Raw genomic sequence first — 19739 nt, 5'->3', positions numbered from 1 at the left:
CGATCTCAGTTCCTAGTACCTGTAACACTCAAGTCACACCACACTTCATACAATTAGACTTCCAGGTTCCAGAAGGGCTAGGAAAGGGCTGAGGCAGCTGGGTCCAGGAAGCTGCAGAGAGCAAAGGCAGAAGCGGATGTGAAGGAGCCCTGTAGGTGGTCAGGTGAGATCACAAACCTGCCGGAGCTTGCTCAGGGTGCAGAGCTGTCAGAGCCCAGAAATCTACTCCAGGAAGAGGTTCCAAGACAGCACCTGGAGTGGGACTTGTGTGGTTATCATGGGCGAAGCCACCCTCTGCTGAAGCCCGAGGACAGAGGTCCAGAGGTTCTTCAATGTGGCCATTTTTCTGGGGCAAGACTCGTGATGAGTGACTGGTAACCAGGTGACAGGGCCAATTTTGGGATGGCCCTCCTTTTATGGGTCTCAAGTAAGGGGGTTGCTTCTTTTGGTGGTCTGGTGTGCTCACTAAGCTTTCAGGCCTGGTTTTTCCAACGAATCTGATATACTCGTGTATTCTTTGCTTTTGATTAATTCAACAAGTTCATGGGCAGTCACTCTTACAGCACAATTAACTCGACAGTGTGTGCTTTATGGACGTGCTGGGCAGGTGGTGGTTGTTTACTGGTATAAACGGTGTGAAGTCATTCCACATCAGCACTTGTGCTCAAAATGGAGTAGCTCAGGGCAGGGAGGGAGAACACGGGAGGAATAGAGGAACTCTAGAAAGGGCAGAGGGGTGGGAGGAAAGGGTGGGGACACGGGGTTAGAAATGATGGTGGAATGAGATGGACATCATTATCCAAAGTTCGAGTATGAAGACACGAATTGGTGAGTATACTTTGTATACAACTAGAGATGTGAAAAACTGCTCTACATGTGTAATAAGAATTGTAATGCATTCCGCTGTCATATATAAATTTTAAAAAATGGAGTAGCTTGTGGCAAACTCCCCGCTTTACAGGATGGCATAACGCAGGTTTGGGCACAGTCTGAATGTTGCCGCTGGATACCATGGATCCACTCAGAGGGCAGATGGCACTCCAGGGAGGTGTGCTGATCCCTTAACCCCCTGCAATTGGGGGTATCGCCGGTGGTGGGCTGCTGGGCTCAGGGCTACGGCAGAGCTGTGCAGTGGTGGAAAGAGATGTTAAAACAACACAAAACCTTCTGATATTATTGAGGTCCAGCTGTTTTTCCTGAGTAAAATTCTTCTAGGATGGCTGCAGGTAGACTTCCTGTAAACAATAAAATCATGCCCCCAAACACCAGAGCTTATGAAAAAACAGGTAAGCTCAGACAAAAACCCGTAGTGGCTTCTCCCTAGGACACTAATAAAACCACCAATAATAGTAATAACTTTGGCACACTTAGCCTGCTAATAAGTAAAAGACATTTACAGTCAGTGTGGGCTTTCCTTTAAAGTAGGTGAATATAGCTTGATAGAAATATAACAAAAAGTGTGTTTGCTGAGTTACAGGAATGAAGCAGTGGCAGGTTGATGAATCATGAGGGAAAAGAGTCAGTCTTGTTTTATATTGTTTGGCTACTCCCACTAGGCATAATTTTGGCTGATCATATTCCTGAAAATGTAGCAATTAGCCCCCCACATTAGTCAGCTACTGTGACTAATGTGGGGGACTAATTGAGGTGAACAACTTAAAAGCAGGAAGACTGGGGCTGGGGATGTGGCTCAAGTGGTAGCGCGCTCGCCTGGCATGCATGAGGCACTGGGTTCCACGCTCAGCACCATGTAAAAAAAAAATAAAATATTGTGTCCACCTAAAACTAAACTAAACTAAAATTAAAAAAAAGCAGGAAGATTGAGTCTGACTCACAGTTTCAGTCCAAGTTTGCTTGGCCCTGCTGCTCCTGAGGCTGGGGTGGGGCAGAACCTCATGGTGACCAAGAAGCAAAGAGAGGAAGGGGCCAAGGTTCCAATATCCCCCTGGAGGGCACACCCCTGGTGACCTGCTCCCTCCCACTAGTGCCACTAGCTGGGGACTAAACCATCGAGACACAGGCCCCCTGGGATACACTCCAGATCCCAAGCAGAATATCTGCCAGGCCGCACAAGCCAGCTCAGCACACCAGGGGACAGGGCTGGGCCGCGGCTGGCCAGGGAAGTCACAACCTCTGTACAAAGCTATGGCTTTGCTTCTTGCCCTGGGGTTTCTTTTGGACTGTGAAACTGAGCCAGAAGGAAGCCTGGGGTGGAAAGGAGCTGGGTGCACTGGTGCACATCTCTGCAGGTGGCCGAGCTCCACTCGTGGCCTGTGATGCACTCAACGACCTTTTCAATTCTTTTGTAGTTGTGGATGGGCCACTGCCTTTATTTTTTTATGTGGTGCTGAGGATCAAACCCAGTGGCTCACACATGTGCAACTGAGCCACAAGCCCAGCCCCGCAAGGACCTCTTCCTCCACAGCAGACCCCACTGAGACAGGGAAACGGAGTCAAAGGGAAGGTGACAGAGCTCCAGGGCTACCAGACAGCGTGGGAGCTGGGTCCCATCACAGAAGGTCATCTGGGAAGGGTGGCTGGGAGACCAACGTGGAAGTGCATCTGTGGATAGTGGTGGGTCAGGGGACTGGAAGCTAAGGCCAGGGGTGATGGCAGGCACACCACATGGTGAGAACTGACAGGACTTCCCAAACCCAGGCAGTGAAAAATCAGCCTCTATCTCAGAGCAAAGCTGTCCAAGGAAGGGACATGGCCTTTGTCCTTGGAAAATCCCACAGAGCACTCCTAGGCACATTCCCACCCTGCTAAGTTGTTTATCTACAAATAACAGGAGAGATCTGCTGCCCCAGGTGTCCCTGACTCAGTCAGGCTAGGTGGGGACCCATAGCAACCCCCTAGCAGCCACCAATCAGCATGAGACAGGGAAATACCTGGGATGCCAGATGACCCCCCAGTAGTTTATGGTGGTTGATAACGTATTGGGAAACCATGTAGTTCAGCACCTACACTCTCTTGGCTTAAACCAATCAGTTCAAAGGAATACCCCTTTTGTACTGACCAATCACCCCTACCCAACTTGTTCCCGCCAGTGAATGTGTTAATCATGTTTCAGAGTTGTTATTTGATTTTCCCGCGGTGTGTGATGATTTGCTATGATGTATGTGAAGTCCCTGCCTTCTCAAAAAAAAATGTATAAAAATGCTGCAAACCCTGGGCTTGGGGCCTCTCAACATCACCAGTTGCTGTGTGTGCGTGCGGAGGACCAAGCTAGCTCGCAATAAACACCTCTTTGCTGCTTACATCGATCTTGGGTCTCTGGGGGTCCCGAATTCGAGCATAAGAGCAGCAAGGTCAGGCCTGGAGGCAGGCCAGGGAGGAGGGGGAAGGAGCATCAGGGCCAGATTCACCATGCAGGTCATTTCTGAGGGCTGCGCAGTCTCCCTGCACTGCCACATCAGAGGTCCTCCCCACCCCTCACTTGCTACCATGCCCCAGAAGAAGGGCTGGATTCTGTTGCCCTGTCAAATTCAGAGACAAAACCCTGAGAATCCCAAAGCCTGATCCTGACACTGGCCTGGCTCCACCTGACCTCTCCCTTCCCTCTGCAGACCTCAGTGGCTACAGCTTGGGGTCTTCTCTTCCCACAATCTTTCTGCTCCTCTTCTTTTCTAAGACTGAATCATTTTTAATACACTTTAATTACACAAAACACTTTCACTGTGGCATTTCTGTACATGAATAGAATATGCTCTGATCATATCTGCCTCCCTTAACTTCCACTCCTCCCTTTTTCTTTTCCATACACACAAGGCAGAGCATGTCCCTTCACACCACCTGGACACCAGGGCGTTTCCAGCGGCACTCTGGCGTCTCAATAGTCCGTGTGCCCTCAGACTCTCTACCTGAAACCCACCTGACCTAACAGACTGTAATCTGCCAGCCCAGCTGCATCTCAACCGTCTTAGACCTGATCCCTGCCCAAGAGAAGTAACTGAGGTGTGGTGACAGTACTGCTCAGCCTCAGGAAAGGGGACAGATCCGGGGGAGAGGGGTTGGAGAGCCATGACCACAGGTTGATCAGAGGTGGCTGCGAAGGGCCTGGGTCTGGACTGTGCGGTCACTTGTCTGGAAAGATGATCTCTATCCCACCATGACTAAACACTGAGGGTCACTCCAGGTGAGCTGGGCTGCACAAAATAACCACAGAGACAGAGAAGTACCTTTCCCTTTAGATCCTGTGACGGCTCCTCTGACCTTGGGGGTCCATGGAGAGAGACAGGAGCATGCACTGAACCCTTTTATTGGGAAGAAGCCATTCAAATGAGGCTAGGGGTAGGGTTAGCTCAACCCCAGGGGGCGATGCCTGCACAAGAGACCTGCCTTGCTACCCCCGCTGGGACAATGTCCAAGTCACCAGGAAGTGATTGGTTAGAGCCTCGTGCTTCAGGTCTGGAAGGCGTGGTCATTCAGGGCAGCTCCCATGCAACAGAATCTCCATAAAGGGCCTAGAAAATCAGCAATGATGGTGACTTCCTGAGGTGTGGGGAGCCATTCTCACTGGGCGACTCCCGGTTGGGGTCTGAGGCGTTCTGGCTGTGTCGGAACTTTCCCGGCCCTCTCCTGATGAGAGAACCAGTCCGTGTAAGAGTGTGACTGACCACTGACACCGGGGGCCCAATCACTGACCCTGACCTTGGAGTGCGGTCCCCCCTCAACCTTCATTGGATGGAATTCTCCCCTGAATCTCTTGTTCCCCAATAAAAGGCTACTCCCTGGCTGTTCACTCTCTCTCCTGCTAGCCCTGAGTAGTCCTTGCTGCCCTGCTGGGCGATTAGAGATGGGAACCAGAGAGGGGAGCCGTCTCGGACCTGGCAATAGAAATAAGGTAACTGAGTCAGTGTGTTTTATTTCGATCTCTGCTAGCTAACTTTTATGCCAAGAACTTCATTAATGAAACCATTGCGCTGGCCGCATGGTGAACTGAGGCCTGACCACTGGATACATAGTCAGGGGCTTCTTATCACAAGACCACAGGCAGAATAAAGGACCATCGGGGCCAGGGAAAGAGGGCTTGGAGAAGGTGTAGGTGTGGGACCTGTCGTTCACATTGTAAAGGAGACAGTTCCTGACTCATAGTTCAGGGAAATCCCAACCCTGCGAGGGGTTCTTGCCAACTGGAGAAGGGTCCAGAGTGGAGTGAGCACCCAGTACCCTTTCCAGATAATTCCAGGACCCAGAAGCCAGCCTTGGGAGACATGAGGATGAACCCCTTCTTCTTCACATTCTCCCAACACACCCCAACCAGCCAGTCGGTCCTGTCCCCCACCTCCACCTCCCAGTAATGCTGCCCCTCGGTGAAGGCCTCTCAGCCCAGCACACAAGGCCACCAGTCAAATCTCTCTGGATGATGGGATTCTGCAATCTGTATTTGGGGTAAAAATGGGAGTTCATAACCCACTTGAATCGAATGTATGAAAAATGATATGTCAAGAGTTTTGTAATGTTTTGAATAACCGATAAAAAAAAATCTCTCTGGATTTTCAGGCTTCTGGCGTGAATCCTCCAGTCAAACAGATTTTGTGTCCTCATACAGAAAAAGGTAAGGGTGGGTTGTGTCTGGATCCAGGTCACATCAACTGGAAACAGAGAGTGTGACCGTCAGTGGCAGTCAGTCACAGGACCTGTCCTCCCTTCTCCAAAGAAACAGCAGTGGGCTGACTTGGTGGTCTCAGTGGGAGCTGCCTGGCTGCTGTGCAGTTTGGGTCTCCTGTGATGCAGGAACTGACCGCCCAGGGCACACAGTGCCTAACGTGGCCCTTCACAGGGGACTTGTCTCTGGGCCCAAAAGCCCTCTGTGTCCTCAGGATTTCCCCACAACTTAGAATTTCCAGTGCTTGTGACCATAGTGTATCAGCCTCTCCTATTCTAGGTCTTTGAGTTCCTGGGAGGTTATATCTCAAAGCCCGGAGTGCATCTACCTGCATGTGAACGAGCCAGTTCCCATTCTGAAAAAGCAGAAGTGTGAGTCAGTGCCAGGTTAGAGGGAGAATATTTTCTGTATTTCATAACAAGGAAAGGAAAAAAAAAGTCAAATTTTTATGAGTTTCTCTGTAAGATAAGAAGTACCTCAAATGCTTCCTGAGGCCTGAGAGGTAAGGAGGAAAATGGGTGTGGGGGACACAGTGTGGAGGCCTGGTCCACCTGGGATCCTCAGTCAAGAGCAGGAAGTGTTTTTTGCTCTTGCAGAAGTAACCCAAGTTCTTGGTGGTTCGGGATCGGCCTTCAGCTATTAAGACCACAGCTCCACCTAGAGGGCGAGCGAAGGCAACGCAGCCAGCCCAGCACCCACTGCAGGCCAGCTGGGTTCAGGAGGGCAGTTAACCCACCGTCCGCCTCACACCTCCTGGTCTGTGGCCCTGTGAGGACATTACTTGTTCTCATGATTTAATTAAGGAGCTGGGTTCCAGCTCTGATGAAAACCCTCCTTCTTCTTCAAACTCCTGGTTTGTGTGTTTATGATTTCAGCTTTGAAAATTCTGAAATGACAGGTTCCAGGGACAACAATTCTTCTTACAAGACATCCTATCCAACCACCTGTCGAAAACAGATTCCTCATTTGACAAATGTCCATAATAATCTGATGTTCTGTGACTTACCTATGGAGCCAGTTTTGTCATTTCTCTTTCTCCTTCTTTCTTATAGTTTCCAAGCAAAAACTGTTGCAGCGATGACAAGTCCCAGGAGCACTGCAGGACACAGGAAGGTTTTCCAAAATGGCCAGGAGGGAGCTGAAACAACCCCATAACAGGTTTGCTGAGAGGGCCCTCAGCCCCGCTCCTGAGTGCAGTCCCCACGCCCACCAAACCTGCCTGGGTTGGGGACAGTGGCTGTGCTCCGACCTCAGCACTTTCAGAAATGGTTCCACTCCAGGTGGGAGGAAGCAGGAAAAGAGAAGTCATTCAGGTTAGGACCTGTGTGATCCTAGAGGAATCCTCACTGTGTTCAGTGCCCGAGTCCAGGTGGGTGTGGAGGGACAGAGCACCTGTGCAGGCCCCAGAATGGCTCAAGAGACGACCTTGACTAGGGAAAGACGCCTGCCTCCCAGGGGTCCCCCACAACACCCCAGTGCCCACACTGCTTGGTGACCTCAACTGCAAGGTTGGCTTTGTCTTTTACGGGGATGATTTTTTGGAACTGGTGCTGTTTGAAAACACTCTCCTCCGTTCCTGAGAGCTACAGAGACACTGTTTCCTGGACAGAGGGCCAGAGAGAGCTTCCCTCAGACAAGGACCGGAGCAGGCCGGGGAAAACTTTTTGTGTTGGACTAAAATAGGGGCCAAAATGTTCATGCAGGGGTTATGGAAACACAGCCAAGGATCTTTGGCTGACAGGGCCCGATCTTTTGGGCTACTCTCTACCTGTCAGCCCAGAAGAACTCTGAGTCGTGGGGTCACCTTGACATTTGGTGGTTTCTTGCTTCAACTCGCACTGTGTGGCCGGCGCTGTGGAGCCCCAGAACAAGGCAGTAAATGTCCATTACAACAGCTCCGGCTTTCCTGGCACCCACACCCTCCCTCACTCCCCACACAGGTGACTTTTCACCCATTTCCTCTGAGGGCTGGGAGAGAGCTCTGCAAATACATACGCAGGACATGAAATCATTTGTTATTTGTGTAAAATTCGTTCTATGTTACTGAGTTGCTGTGTCTTTTTGTAGCTCCCTACCCTAACCATCATAGCTGGTTTGTCCAGGAGAACAATCAGAATATCAGGGAAGATTAGTGTGATTTGCCAACACTGAGTTAGACATTCTCCCACAAATCATCCTACCTAACCCTCGATACAGTTTTGGGATATCAAATTTTTATTTTATATTTTATGCCCTAGAAAATGAGGCTTAATAAAGTAACTTCAGGTCCTCTGAGTCACTTGACTGGCAATCGACAGAACTAGATGGTCATACCTGGGCATGTCAGATCTTGGAATGAGGTTTTGTGTATGTTTAAAAAAAAAAGAAAAGAAAAGAAAAATTTGGTGCTGGGGATCAAACCCAGGGCCTTGTACAAGCAAGGCAAGCACTCAGAATACTAACTGAGTTATATCCCTATCCCTTCTTTTGACTTTTTTTTTTTTTAAGAAGTTATATGTGAGCTGGGTGCAGTGATGCACACCTGTAATACCAGTGACTCTAGAGGCTGAGGCAGGAGGATTCCAAGTTCAAAGGCAGCCTCAGCAACTTAGCATGGCCCTAAGAAAATTAGTGAGACCTTGTCTCAATAGAAAAAGTCAAAAGGGCTAGGTGCTCTTGGGTTCAATCCCCAGTACTTCCCCACCCCAAAAGAATCTATGTGTGAAAGAGAAATTTTGATGACAGGGAATATTAAGTGAAGTTGAAAACTTAAGTTGCTACTGGTTAAAGGCCAGATGTGTCCAGGATTCCAGCTCTGTTCTGAGGTGCAAGGTGGAATATTATGTGGAGAGCATCATGAAATGGAACAGAGGCATTAACCACATTAGGGGGAAGCAAGGGCTGTCGAATCTGCAGCCAGAAAACTGAGTTGAAAGTAGGAACTTGGAAACGCCAGGGTAAATACTGCTTCTGGTTACATTAGCTAACTTAGACCCTCCTTCTCTTCTTTGAAATAAAGTCCCAAGTGACAAATGTGACATATTCATCAAAATAGGAGTAGAAGGAAAATATTCATTCATTCTTTGACTTTGGTACTGGGGACTGAAAACAGGGACAGTCTACCTCTGAGCTACACCCCAGCACTCTTTTTCATTTTTAAATTCTGAAAAAGGGCTTGCTGAGTTGCTGCGGCTGGCCTTGAAGTTGTGATTCTCCTGCTTCAGCCTTGCCAGTAGCTATGATTATAGGTGTGCACCACCATGCACGGCCAGGACCTTCCTTATTTTGATGAGTATTCATAATAATTCTATAGTTATTGTTGTTTTAATGGTGAAATTTTAAACAATTCCCCTTTGAAGGAAGGAAGAGGTAAAGATTTTAACTATCATTCACATTTAACCTTGTATGAAACATCTCAGCTTTTGTATAAATAAACAACAAAAAAAGAAAAAAGATTGAAGAGAAAAAAAAAGTCAAACTTTTATTTGCTGAAAATAGTTTATATAGGAAAATTGGAATTCATTAAAATTATGACCTTGTATTCATCAAAAGGTCGACTGAAAAGGGAAGTTGCTGAGAGAAAACTACTAGTACATAATAAAGAATGTGCCCAGACTATATGAAAAATTACAAATCATTAAATGAAGAAAAAAACAACTAAACAAAACAAAAAAACACAATTCAATTTTAAAAAATTGTCAAAAATTCAAATAGGCATTTAACAGAAATAAAATATTCAAAAAATATCTGAAAGGTGTGGAACATTTGTTTTTATGGAAATGCAAATTTAAAATAGAATGATGGTTTCCAGGAAAGTGGAGTAGATGCATGTAACATAATCTGGCTTCCATAAGTCCCTTAGGATCAGAGGTGGAGAGTCCTTTGCACGCCAAGGACCTGTTTGGTGGTGGTGGTGGTGGGGGCTCCTGCAGAGCTCAGTGTGGGGGCTGGAGCCAGGGGAGCCAACCTCTTGCTTAGAGGGTTGGAACCTTCAGCCCTCCTCCTGTGAAGGGAGAGGGACTGAGGTGGAGCGGTCACCAAGGCCAAGACTCCGTAAGACCCCTGGAGGCCAGAGGCAGCCACTTGAAGGCCTGAGGGTGTGGCATCTGAGAGGGTGCTGATGCTCTGCGCCCCTTCCTTCATAGTTTGCCCTGTTTCTCTTCCATTTAGTTGTTCCTGATTTGTATCTTTTTTGTTTGTATCCTTTTTAAACAAACCAGCAATCTGATAAATAAACTTTCTTTTTAATATTTATTTTTTAGTTGTAGTTGGGCACAGTACCTTTATTTTATTTATTTATTTTTATGTGGTGCTGAGGATGGAACCCGGGGCCTCAGACATGCTGGGCAAGTGCTCTACAGCTGAGCCACAACCCCAGTTCCAAACTGATTTTTTTGTTTGAGTCACTTTAGCAATTACTGAGCCCAAGGAGAGGATTGTGGAAATTCCTGAATAAGGTGGGTCAGGGAGAAGCACAGGTGACAAGGGGGAACTGCGACTGTCACTGCAAGTGGGGCATCTCATGGAATAGAGCCCTTTACCTGTGGACCTCATGCTCACTCCAGGTAAACGGTCAGAACTAAACTCTGGTATCTGCAGAGGAATGAAAAATTGCTTGATGTGGGAAGAAGCCACATAATCTGGTGAGCCAAAGCGTAATGAAATGCTGTGAATTCAGGGGAACATTCTCCCCTGTGAGATGCACTTTTCCTTTTGCTCCTGTTAGGCGCACTGAGAATCCTAGACGTTACACACACACACACACACACACACACACACACACACACACACACACACACACACGGACACTCTGAAGAGGGACTGGCTGGGAACACCAGGACCCAAGGGTGGCACAGTGACGAGGTTCCTGGGCTTTCTTTTTGTCCTATTAACCAAAAATCTGAGTCAAAGATCGTGGAAACCTGGAAATACCAACAAGAACAAAGGAAGTCTGAACAAAGCTGTCTTTTAGCCAGGAAACCATCAAAAGAGCTGCCTGTTTGGTAGACCGCGTCCTCTCCTCCAGCCAAACAGCACAGAACGAGAGCCATGTGCACCCACACACAGGAAGAAAAGGCTCAGAGAGGACCAGACTTCCACCCTTACCTTGTTACATCAGAGAATGCAGAGTAGGGAATCTGGGTTTCATCCCAATGGACTGGCGAGGACCCCAACCCAGGAGGCAGTGGAGACAATGCAGGGAGTCCAGGCTTCCACAGGCACCGGCCCTCTCCCTCCCCACTAGGGTGGGCTTATGGAGAGTCACTGCTGTCACCAGCCCTGCTCAGCCAGGAGGCCTCCTGGAGCCTGGGGGTGGGGATTGGGTCTCCTATCTCTGCTGCGCTCTAAAGAGGAGGATGCTGAAGTAAGATCCAGAGCCTTGTAACACGATCTCTATCTTTTAACTAAAATTCATTCACCACACTAGGAACTAATAAGATATGGAAGGAAAAACAAGAGGTAAATGCCAATATTAAGATACTAGAGGTCAGGCAAATATTTTAAGCCTCCGTCAAAAAGATGATTAAAGAGCAAACATAAATATGTTTGAAACAAGCGAAAAATCTGAATATGTCAACAAAGATATAGAAAATCTCCACAGAGAAACTGAAGAGGTAAAGAAGAGCCGAATGGAAATGTTACACCTGAAAAACACAATAACTTAAGCTAAATAATCAATAGAGGCAACAATAGAATGGAACTAAAGACAGGTGGCCTGGAACAGAGAGCAACAGAAATCACCCAGCAAGAGAGAGAAGACACTGAGGGGACAGAGCAGGGCGCTGGGACCTCTCCGAGCTGAACTGAGTGCTGAACACTTATACATCCAAGGACTGTTTTTACAGGAAAAGAAACAGGAGACCTGGAGAAATACTACAAGAAATGACGATGAAAACTTCTCAAACTTGGCAAAATACAGGAGAACTACCCTGAAAGAATACCTACAAGAAATTCTCTAAACAAAAAAGAGATACACCCCAAAACACCAAAGATAAATCAAAATGGAATTCTAAAAAATGTTCATGTAACCCACGGGCTAAAAGACAACATGAAAACTAGAGAACATGTATAGAAGGAAAATACGAAACGGCAGGCTTAACCCTAACATAATGATCACATTAAATGCAAACAGTCTAAATACATTAATTAATACAGAAATTGGTAGAGCACATTAAAAAAATAATTATACACTATAAAGAAACTTTAAATCTCACAATATAGGTAATTTAAAAATAAAAGAATGGAAAAAAACGTATAAAATTAATAAGTCTCTAGAGAAATTCACTGTGTAATGATAAAGGGTCAGGTGTTACCAATCACCTGTGGACATAAAGGCCAACAGAGTGGAGAGAGGAAGAACTAAAACTGTCTCAGGGGCTGGGGGTGCAGTTCAGTGAAGCAGCACTTGCCCAACATGGGTGAGGCCGGGGTTTGATCCCCAGCAACATAAAACAACACACCAATCTGTCCCTAGTTGTAGATGACATAATTAGCTACATGGACATTCCCAAGGAACTGACAAGAAACATCCTATAATTAATAAATTAATTCAATAAGGTTACAGAATACAAAATAAACATTTAAAAATTAATTTGATTTCTATATACTTGCAATACACATGTGGACACTGACATTAAAATCATATTTTTTTTTGTTCATTTATAATTGTTCAAAAAATAATGAAAAGCTCAAATGTCAAGCTGGCCAAACACATCTAGGATTTGTAAGCATAAAACTATATAATGCTGATGAAAAAATCAAAGAAGAGCTCAATAAATAGCTGACTCAACAGCCCATTCATGGGTTGGAAGATCCACCAGGTAAAGGTGTCAGTCCTCCTTAAGTTGATATACAGACTTAGTTCAATTCTGAACAAAGTGTCATCCAAAGTTTTGTACAGGGGCTCGGGTGGTGGCTCAGTGGTAGAGCGCTCGCCTAGCATGCATGAGGCACTGGTTCGATCCTCAGCACCACATAAAAACAAACTAATGTATCCACCTAAAACTAAAGATACATAAGTAAATAAATATTGAGTTTTGTAGAAATCAGGCACAGTGGCCCATGCTCCTAATAGTGACTCAGGAGGATGAGGCAGGAGGACTGAAAGTTCAAAGCCAGTCTCAGCAACTCAGCAAGATCCTATCTCAAAATAAAAAAAAGGGCTGAGGATGTTGCTCAGTGGTTCAGTGCCCCTGGGTTCAATCCCTGGTACCCCCAATCCCCTAAAAAAAAAAAATTTGTAGATTATTTTAAGATTATATGGAAGGGTAAAAGTACTATCATAGCTAAACAGTTTTGAAAAATAAGAATAAAGCAGGAGTAATCAGGCTACCTGATCTCAAGCCTTAACACAAAGCTACAGTGATCAGAACCATGGAGGGACAGACACACGACCAATGGAAGAGAAAAAAACTTGGAATGCATCCCCAAAACTATACCCAACTGATTTTGAAAAATATGCAAAAGCAATTTGGTGGTGGAAAGAACCACGTATAACAAAAGTACACAAGCACTTGAATATCCACAAGCTTGACACCAGATGTACAATCCATATAAAGATGAATTGATACATACACATTGGACTTCAAAACTAAAAACTTACATTCTTTGAAATATCTTGTCAAGAAGAAAGAAAAGACCCCGAAAGCACAAGAAATCAAACCAAGCATCAATAAGTGGGATGCCATTGAACTAAAAAGCTTCTGCGCAGCTAAAGAAACCATTAAGAGCATAGAGAGTCTACAGATGGGGAAAAATCTTTGCTAGCTACTCCTCCCACAGGGGATTAGTATCCAGAATATATAAAGATCTCAAAAACTTAACACCAAAACCGCTCTCAAATTTCCCAATGCACAAATGGGCAAAAGAACTAAAGAGAAAATCTTCTTTCAAAAGAAGAAACACAAATGGCCAACAAATACATGCAAAGGTGTTCAACACTTCTAGCCATCAGGGAAATCAAATCAAAATTACACTAAGATTTCACCTCACTCCAGGCAGAACGGCAATGATCGAGAACACAACTACAATAAGTGCTGGCACCGTGGTGCAGAAGAAGGTCCTCCTGTACACTCTTGGTGGGACTGCAGACTAGTGCAGCCACTCTGCAAAGCAGTTTAGAGGTTCCTCAAAAACTAGGGATGGAATAAATAAAAAAGTAAAAGAAGGAAAAGGCAAAGTACAGACTAAAAAAAATATTTGCAAGCCACATCTGATAAATTGCTCACGTTGAATATATAACAGAATTTAACAGAAAAACCAAGCGAGGGAACAATCCAATTAGAAAACATGTGAACAAATATTACTAAAATGATAATTCATAAGGCAAATAAGTACATAAAGATGTTCAGCATCATTAGTCAGGAAAATGAAAATTAAAAAGCACAACAAGCTTTCACTACACACGTATCAGAATGACTAACATAAAAAACATGGAGGGGCGGGGCTGGGGCTCAAGAGTAGCGCAGGCACTTGCCTGGCATGTGTGAGGCAATGGGTTCGGTTCTTGGCACTGTGTATAAATAAAGGTGTTGAGAGCCACAGCCCAGTTGGAATGGCTCCTGGAATTTTGCCAGAAGTAATGGTTGAGAGGCGAGCCATTAAGATGATGCTGGATTGATTCAATTGTATATTAGACCTTTACTGTCCGGTAGTAGGATGGCTCTTGCTGCATTGGGCTGGCGCCCGCTACTTTGGAGTTCCCGTTGAGTTCTCGAGGGGTTCCCAGAGTTAGTGCGCTAGCAGCCCGGGGAGGGAGTTCCGGTTGGGGTGTGTAGTGTCCCTGGAAGAGCCACGTGGGTGGCATTAGGGAGAGTTCCTGGGAGCGTGTGTGGAGTGTGCTGGTGGAGTTCAGAAATAAAGTTTGTTCCTGCTTGAGTGGCTCATGATTTGTGCCTAGCCAGACTGCAGCATAAAGGTCTCTCAACAACTAAAGAATATTAAAAACAAACAAACAAATAACAACAACAACAACAACAGGAAACTCCAAATATCAGTGAAGATGCAGAGACAGATCACGGACACATTGCTGACAGAAAGGCAAAACACTAGAAATGACAGTCATTTCTTATTAAAAAAAAAACCTAAACACCAACTAATTAACAACCCAGCAATTACACACCTTGGCATTTATCCCAAAGAAATTAAGACTTGGGTTCAAAACCTTGCACACAAATGTTTATAGCTGTATGTAATATTAGCCAAAAGCAAGAAACAACCAAGGTATGCTTTGACAGACAGATTGATGAACAAATGGTGGCACACTGAAACCACCAATGGACAGGTACAAACTACCCAGGGAGCAACCTGGCCAGGCCTCCAGGGAACCAGACTCAGGGCAAGAGCCAATCTCAAAAGGTGACACACAGCGATTCCACTTAGACAGCACTTGTAATCGACCAAGTTATGAAAATGGAGGTCAGGGGCTGCTGGGGACCACAAGGGAGTGCTGGGGGAGGGAGGCGGGTGTGGCTCTCAAAGGACAACCCAGGGTCCCTGGAGTGCTGTCAACACCCACCCTATGGCTGTATCCTGGCTGTGATAACTGTATGTAGCTTTACAAGATGTTATTATTGGAAGAAACTAAGTGAAGAGTACACGAAATGTCTGTCTTATTTCTTACATGTAAATGTGAATCTAAAGTGATCTCACAATAAAACATTTATTTAAAAAAAATACATAGGGGCTGGGGTGGTGGCTCAGTGGTAAAGTCTTGTCTGGCACGTGTGAGGCCCCGGGTTCAATCCTCAGCACCACAATAAAAATAAATAAATAAACAAAATAAAAGAATTGTGCCATCTACAACTAAAAAACAAACAAACATACATACATAAGAGCCGGGTAGCACATGCCTGTAATCCCAGCAGGATGATCACAAGTTCCAAACCAGCCTCAGCAATGGTGAGGTGCTAAGCAACTCAGAGAAACCCTGTCTCAAAATAAAATACAAAATAGGGCTGGGAATGTGGCTCAGTGGTCCAGTGCCCCTGAGTTCAATCCCCAGGACCAAAACAAAACAAGACAAAACAAAACATACGTACTATTAGGCACGCTTTCCAATCATGAGAGAATGGCCAAAGTTCAACTCCAGTTAGTGAAAACCAGATGTGATATGTAAAAACTCATCAAGTTGTATACCTAAGAGTAATGCTATTCCTTTCATATAGTTTTATATGTTTAAAAAAGGGGGAGGGGGAGGAGGGGAGGAGTATATCTGAATTAGATGTGGAACAAAACTAGTTAAAAGTAGGTGTTGGCACACACCTGTCATCCCAATCGCTAGGGAATCCGAGACAGGAGGACGGCAAATTTCAGGACAGCCTCAGCAACTTAGCGAAACCCTATCTCAAAATAAAAATAGATGGAGACATAGCTCAGGGGTACAAGCACCCTGAGTTCAATCCAAAACCAAACCAAACCAAACAAGCTACGCTGGGAGATATGGGGTGAGATGGCCAACAGGAAGCTGGACATGGTACTGGGCCTCAGCAGAGACTGAACCAGGCACAGTTTTAAGACCCACCTTCATATAGGAGTCATTTACGTCTTCAGGACGGCTCTCCAAGGTAAGGGGGCCAGAGGGTGAGACTGTGAAATGCCCCCTCGGGCCCCGTGTCTGTTTCCTGACATAAAACCTTGGGATCCTGGGAGTGGAAGAGTGCTGGCTTTTGCTTTTGGCATGCTGGGGATCAAATGCCCCTACCACTGACAGATGCCCCTAGTACCGATGAATGACAAGCGCTCGCCGACTCCCCACCCTTCCTCTGAAACTGCCCTGGATTGTCTCTTCCATAACCTTCCTAATTCAGTTCAGTGGCACCTTGTCTCTCATCTTTCTTGATGACTACTAATCTTGGTGATTCTGACCCTGATAAGTATCCTCTCCTCCTGGAAATGTCTCCAAATATACCATCTAAAACATTCCACTTTCCTGAACACATTTTCCTGTAGCTTTTATAATTGATTGTTCTCTACCCTTACATGCAGATTATTCAAGGATCTACTTTATATAACTTTAGGTTTGTCTTCTGCTCAACTTATCTTTCAGCTCCTCTCCTCTCCCAGGAGGTGGGAGGTGGGGCTGAAAGTCGAAACTTGACCAGCAATCCACCCTGAAGCTCTCTAGGAACCCCAAGCCAAGGCATAAGTAGCATACAAAAAACACTCTTGGGCTGGGGTGTGCTGGGTGGAAGAACACGTGTCTTGCAGTTGTGTGAGGCCCTGGGTAGGATTCCCCAGGAGTGCATATGCATGTGCGCATACACATGCACACACAAAATAAATAAAGCCTTTTTGAAGATGAATACCAATTCCTAGGATGGAGGAGAAATGAAGGAATAAGACAAGCTAAAAACCAAAGGAACTCAGATGTGGTGGCACACACCTGTAATCCCAGTGACTTGGGAGCCCAAGGCAGGAGGGTCACAAATTTAAGGCCAGGGCTGGGGATGTGGCTCAAGCAGTAGCGCGCTTGCCTGGCATGCATGCAGCCCAGATTTGATCCTCAAAACCACATACAAACAAAAGATGTTGTGTCTGCCGAAAAACTAAAAAATAAATTCTCTCTCTCTCTCTTAAACAAAACAAAACAAAACAAAAAACAAATTTAAGGCCAGCCTTAGCAACTTCAAGATTCTGTCTCAAAATAAAAAATTAAAAGGGCTAGGAAGTGTAGCTCAGTGGTAAAGTGCTCCTGGTCAAATCCTCAGTACCTAAATAAATAAATAAGACCAATGGGGAAACGGAGAGAGAGATACTGAATGCACTGGTGACCTAGATAAGAGAAGCCGTGGCCTATGCGGGAGACGGTATCTAAGGGATAAATGAGGCTGCCCTCCCTGAGGACCCTGACAGAAGCCCAACAGAGTGAGAGTCAAGGATCATTTGGAAAACCAGAAAAATAATGTGAGATTTCTGACTACCCAAAGAAAGGTCTATGCATCAAAACTGAACAACATCCATTTGCAAGGCTTAAAAATAATTAAGATGTCCTCCCTCAGTGTCCTTGAGGGACTGGTTTCAGGATCCCTTGTGGAGTCCAAGGTCCATAGGTGCTCAGCTCAAGTCCCTTATAGAAAAGTGCATAATATTTGTACATGATCACGCACACCCTCCTGTATGCTTTATCTCTAGATTACTTACAATACCAAATAGAATGTAAATGCTGTGTAAATAGCATGTTGTACTATATTGTATGATGAAAACAGAAAAAGTTTGTATGTGATCACACAGAGGTATTTTCCTGTACATTTTCTATCCTTATCTATTGAATTCATAGATGCAGAGACCGCGGATAGTGGGCCAACTCTATTTCTATGTGTAAAAAGCTGGAATCTCTTCAGATCTATATAATTTATACCTTAAGTCCTCACATATTTGGGCAGCAGACTTTGAACAACCCAGGGTGGGAAAGTGGACACATCTGCCATAAAATTGCACCTGGCAGGTTCCAGGTCAGGGAGCCCTGAGGCTGTGTCCACACAGGAGTCAGCACTGGTTCCACTCACCTGGAATGGAAATCCCTACTTCCTTCTCCTGGCCAAGAAGGAGGTTCCGGATGCAGCAGGACACACTGGCCATGGAGTTGTCCCTGACGGTCACTGAGGCTGCCACAGTGAACAGGCCTTCCTCGTCAGGACTCCTGGACTCTGACGTGGCCAGGAACTCCTCTCCCTTGGTAGATCTCCACTGCACCTGGGGCTCTGGGTACCACCCCACGGAGGTGCACTCCAGCTGGACCTCTCCACTCTCCTGAACTTCCATGGTGATGTGAGGCTTGGAGTTCAGAGCTGAGGAGGGAGAAGTGGGCTTAATCTCTCAGTGGTACCTGCTGCAAACTCACAATCCCAGGACTCCAGTGTTTATAAGGAGAAACAGTTACCCGAGAAATCCAGAAGTGGGTACAGCACAACTCATCATTTCAAAGGGCCTGAGGTATCAATATAAAATGGCACTTCAGGGCTTGGAAAGTAGCTCAGTGGCAAAGCACTTGCCTCAAAGGCACACAGCTGGTTTGATCCCCAGTGCTGAAAAACAAACAAAGATCATTTCACAAACCTCTTAAGAAAGAGGCCACCTTGGAATCAGACACAAGTCTGCCCCTGGGGATGATGGTCATTTGAGGCAGCTGCTGAAACGTGGACAGCTGGACGGAAAAACACCAGAACAGCTCTTCCAGGCAGAGGGAGCAGCAAGAACAGCCCAAGGTGGGCAAGTGGCCTAATCGGGCAGTTCTGGCGGAGAGAAGGGAGTTTTGCTGCTGGAAGAGAAAGCTGAGAGGAGGCAGAACAGGGCTGCTCCCGAGGGCGGCCTGGTGGGGAAGGGAAAACCGCTTCCTGAGCTCTTCTCTGGATGTCTGTGGGAGAAGAACTGGGAACCGGGCAGGAGACTCCCTTTGCTGTGATGTTCCAGGGCTTCTCTGATTCTCTAGAGGGCAGAGAAAACACTACAGAGTTAACAGCAAAGCCATTCAAGAGGCACTTACTCAAATGTAAAGTATATGTAAGAATGTGTATTTCTCTGTCAAGAGAGTCAACACCAGCAACCTGGGAAACTAAGGCAGGAGGATAGCAAGTTCAAAGCCAGCCTCAACAATTTAGGAGGCCTTGTCTCAAAATAAAAATGAAAAGGGCTGGGGGTGTGGCTCAATGGTTAAGTGCTCCTGGGCTCAATCCCTGGCAACAACAAAAAGATAAAATTAGGCCTGTGACTTAAAAAAGAACAGTTTCATCCTGTAGGTTTTAGAAGCAGTTGTCAAGATGATCCTTCTTCACTACACATTAAGCACATGGGCGACACACACTGTTGCTAGCATGGACAATGAGACCCAGATCTCATTAAGATAGTTTAAATTATTTACAGAGTGGCGTCACCGAAGCACTCAGAGCCTGTCTACTCACCAGCTACTTTCAGATTCATGAAGGCTTCTCCCTGGGCTTGCTTGTCTCTGAAGGAGCACTCATACACCCCTTCATCAGAGGTCCTGATGCGGTGTATCTGCAGGGCCATGTGTCCCACGGTACTCGGACCTCTGCTCTCCCTCCTGCTCCCGCCCATCCTGGAGCACCAACATGGCAAGTGAGAAGGTGTTCCGGAACCACCACAGCTCCATGTGCTCGGCATTCAGCCAGAGGTCAGGTGACAACGAAGC

The 19739-nt window shown here is 46.1% G+C and overlaps 1 protein-coding gene and 1 pseudogene across 2 annotated transcripts in view; both read right to left on the bottom strand.

Moving 5' to 3' along the window:
• Positions 1-6703, bottom strand: part of Btn1a1 (butyrophilin subfamily 1 member A1) — a 21745-nt gene extending 15042 nt beyond the window's left edge. The window contains exon 1 of the mRNA XM_078020657.1: positions 6618-6703. The gene's annotated coding sequence lies outside the window, so the exon portion shown is untranslated. The remainder of the gene's footprint in view (positions 1-6617) is intronic.
• Positions 905-19739, bottom strand: LOC101961186 (butyrophilin subfamily 1 member A1-like; annotated as a pseudogene). Its single transcript, XR_013425505.1, has 3 exons — positions 19489-19739; positions 18097-18378; positions 905-6749 (listed from the first exon to the last, which is right to left on the bottom strand). The product of XR_013425505.1 is annotated as a butyrophilin subfamily 1 member A1-like (transcript).

The sequence above is a fragment of the Ictidomys tridecemlineatus genome, chromosome 8 (genome assembly GCF_052094955.1).
Source record: "Ictidomys tridecemlineatus isolate mIctTri1 chromosome 8, mIctTri1.hap1, whole genome shotgun sequence".
NCBI lineage: Eukaryota > Metazoa > Chordata > Mammalia > Rodentia > Sciuridae > Ictidomys > Ictidomys tridecemlineatus.
This window is presented reverse-complemented; position numbering and strand designations above follow the sequence as displayed.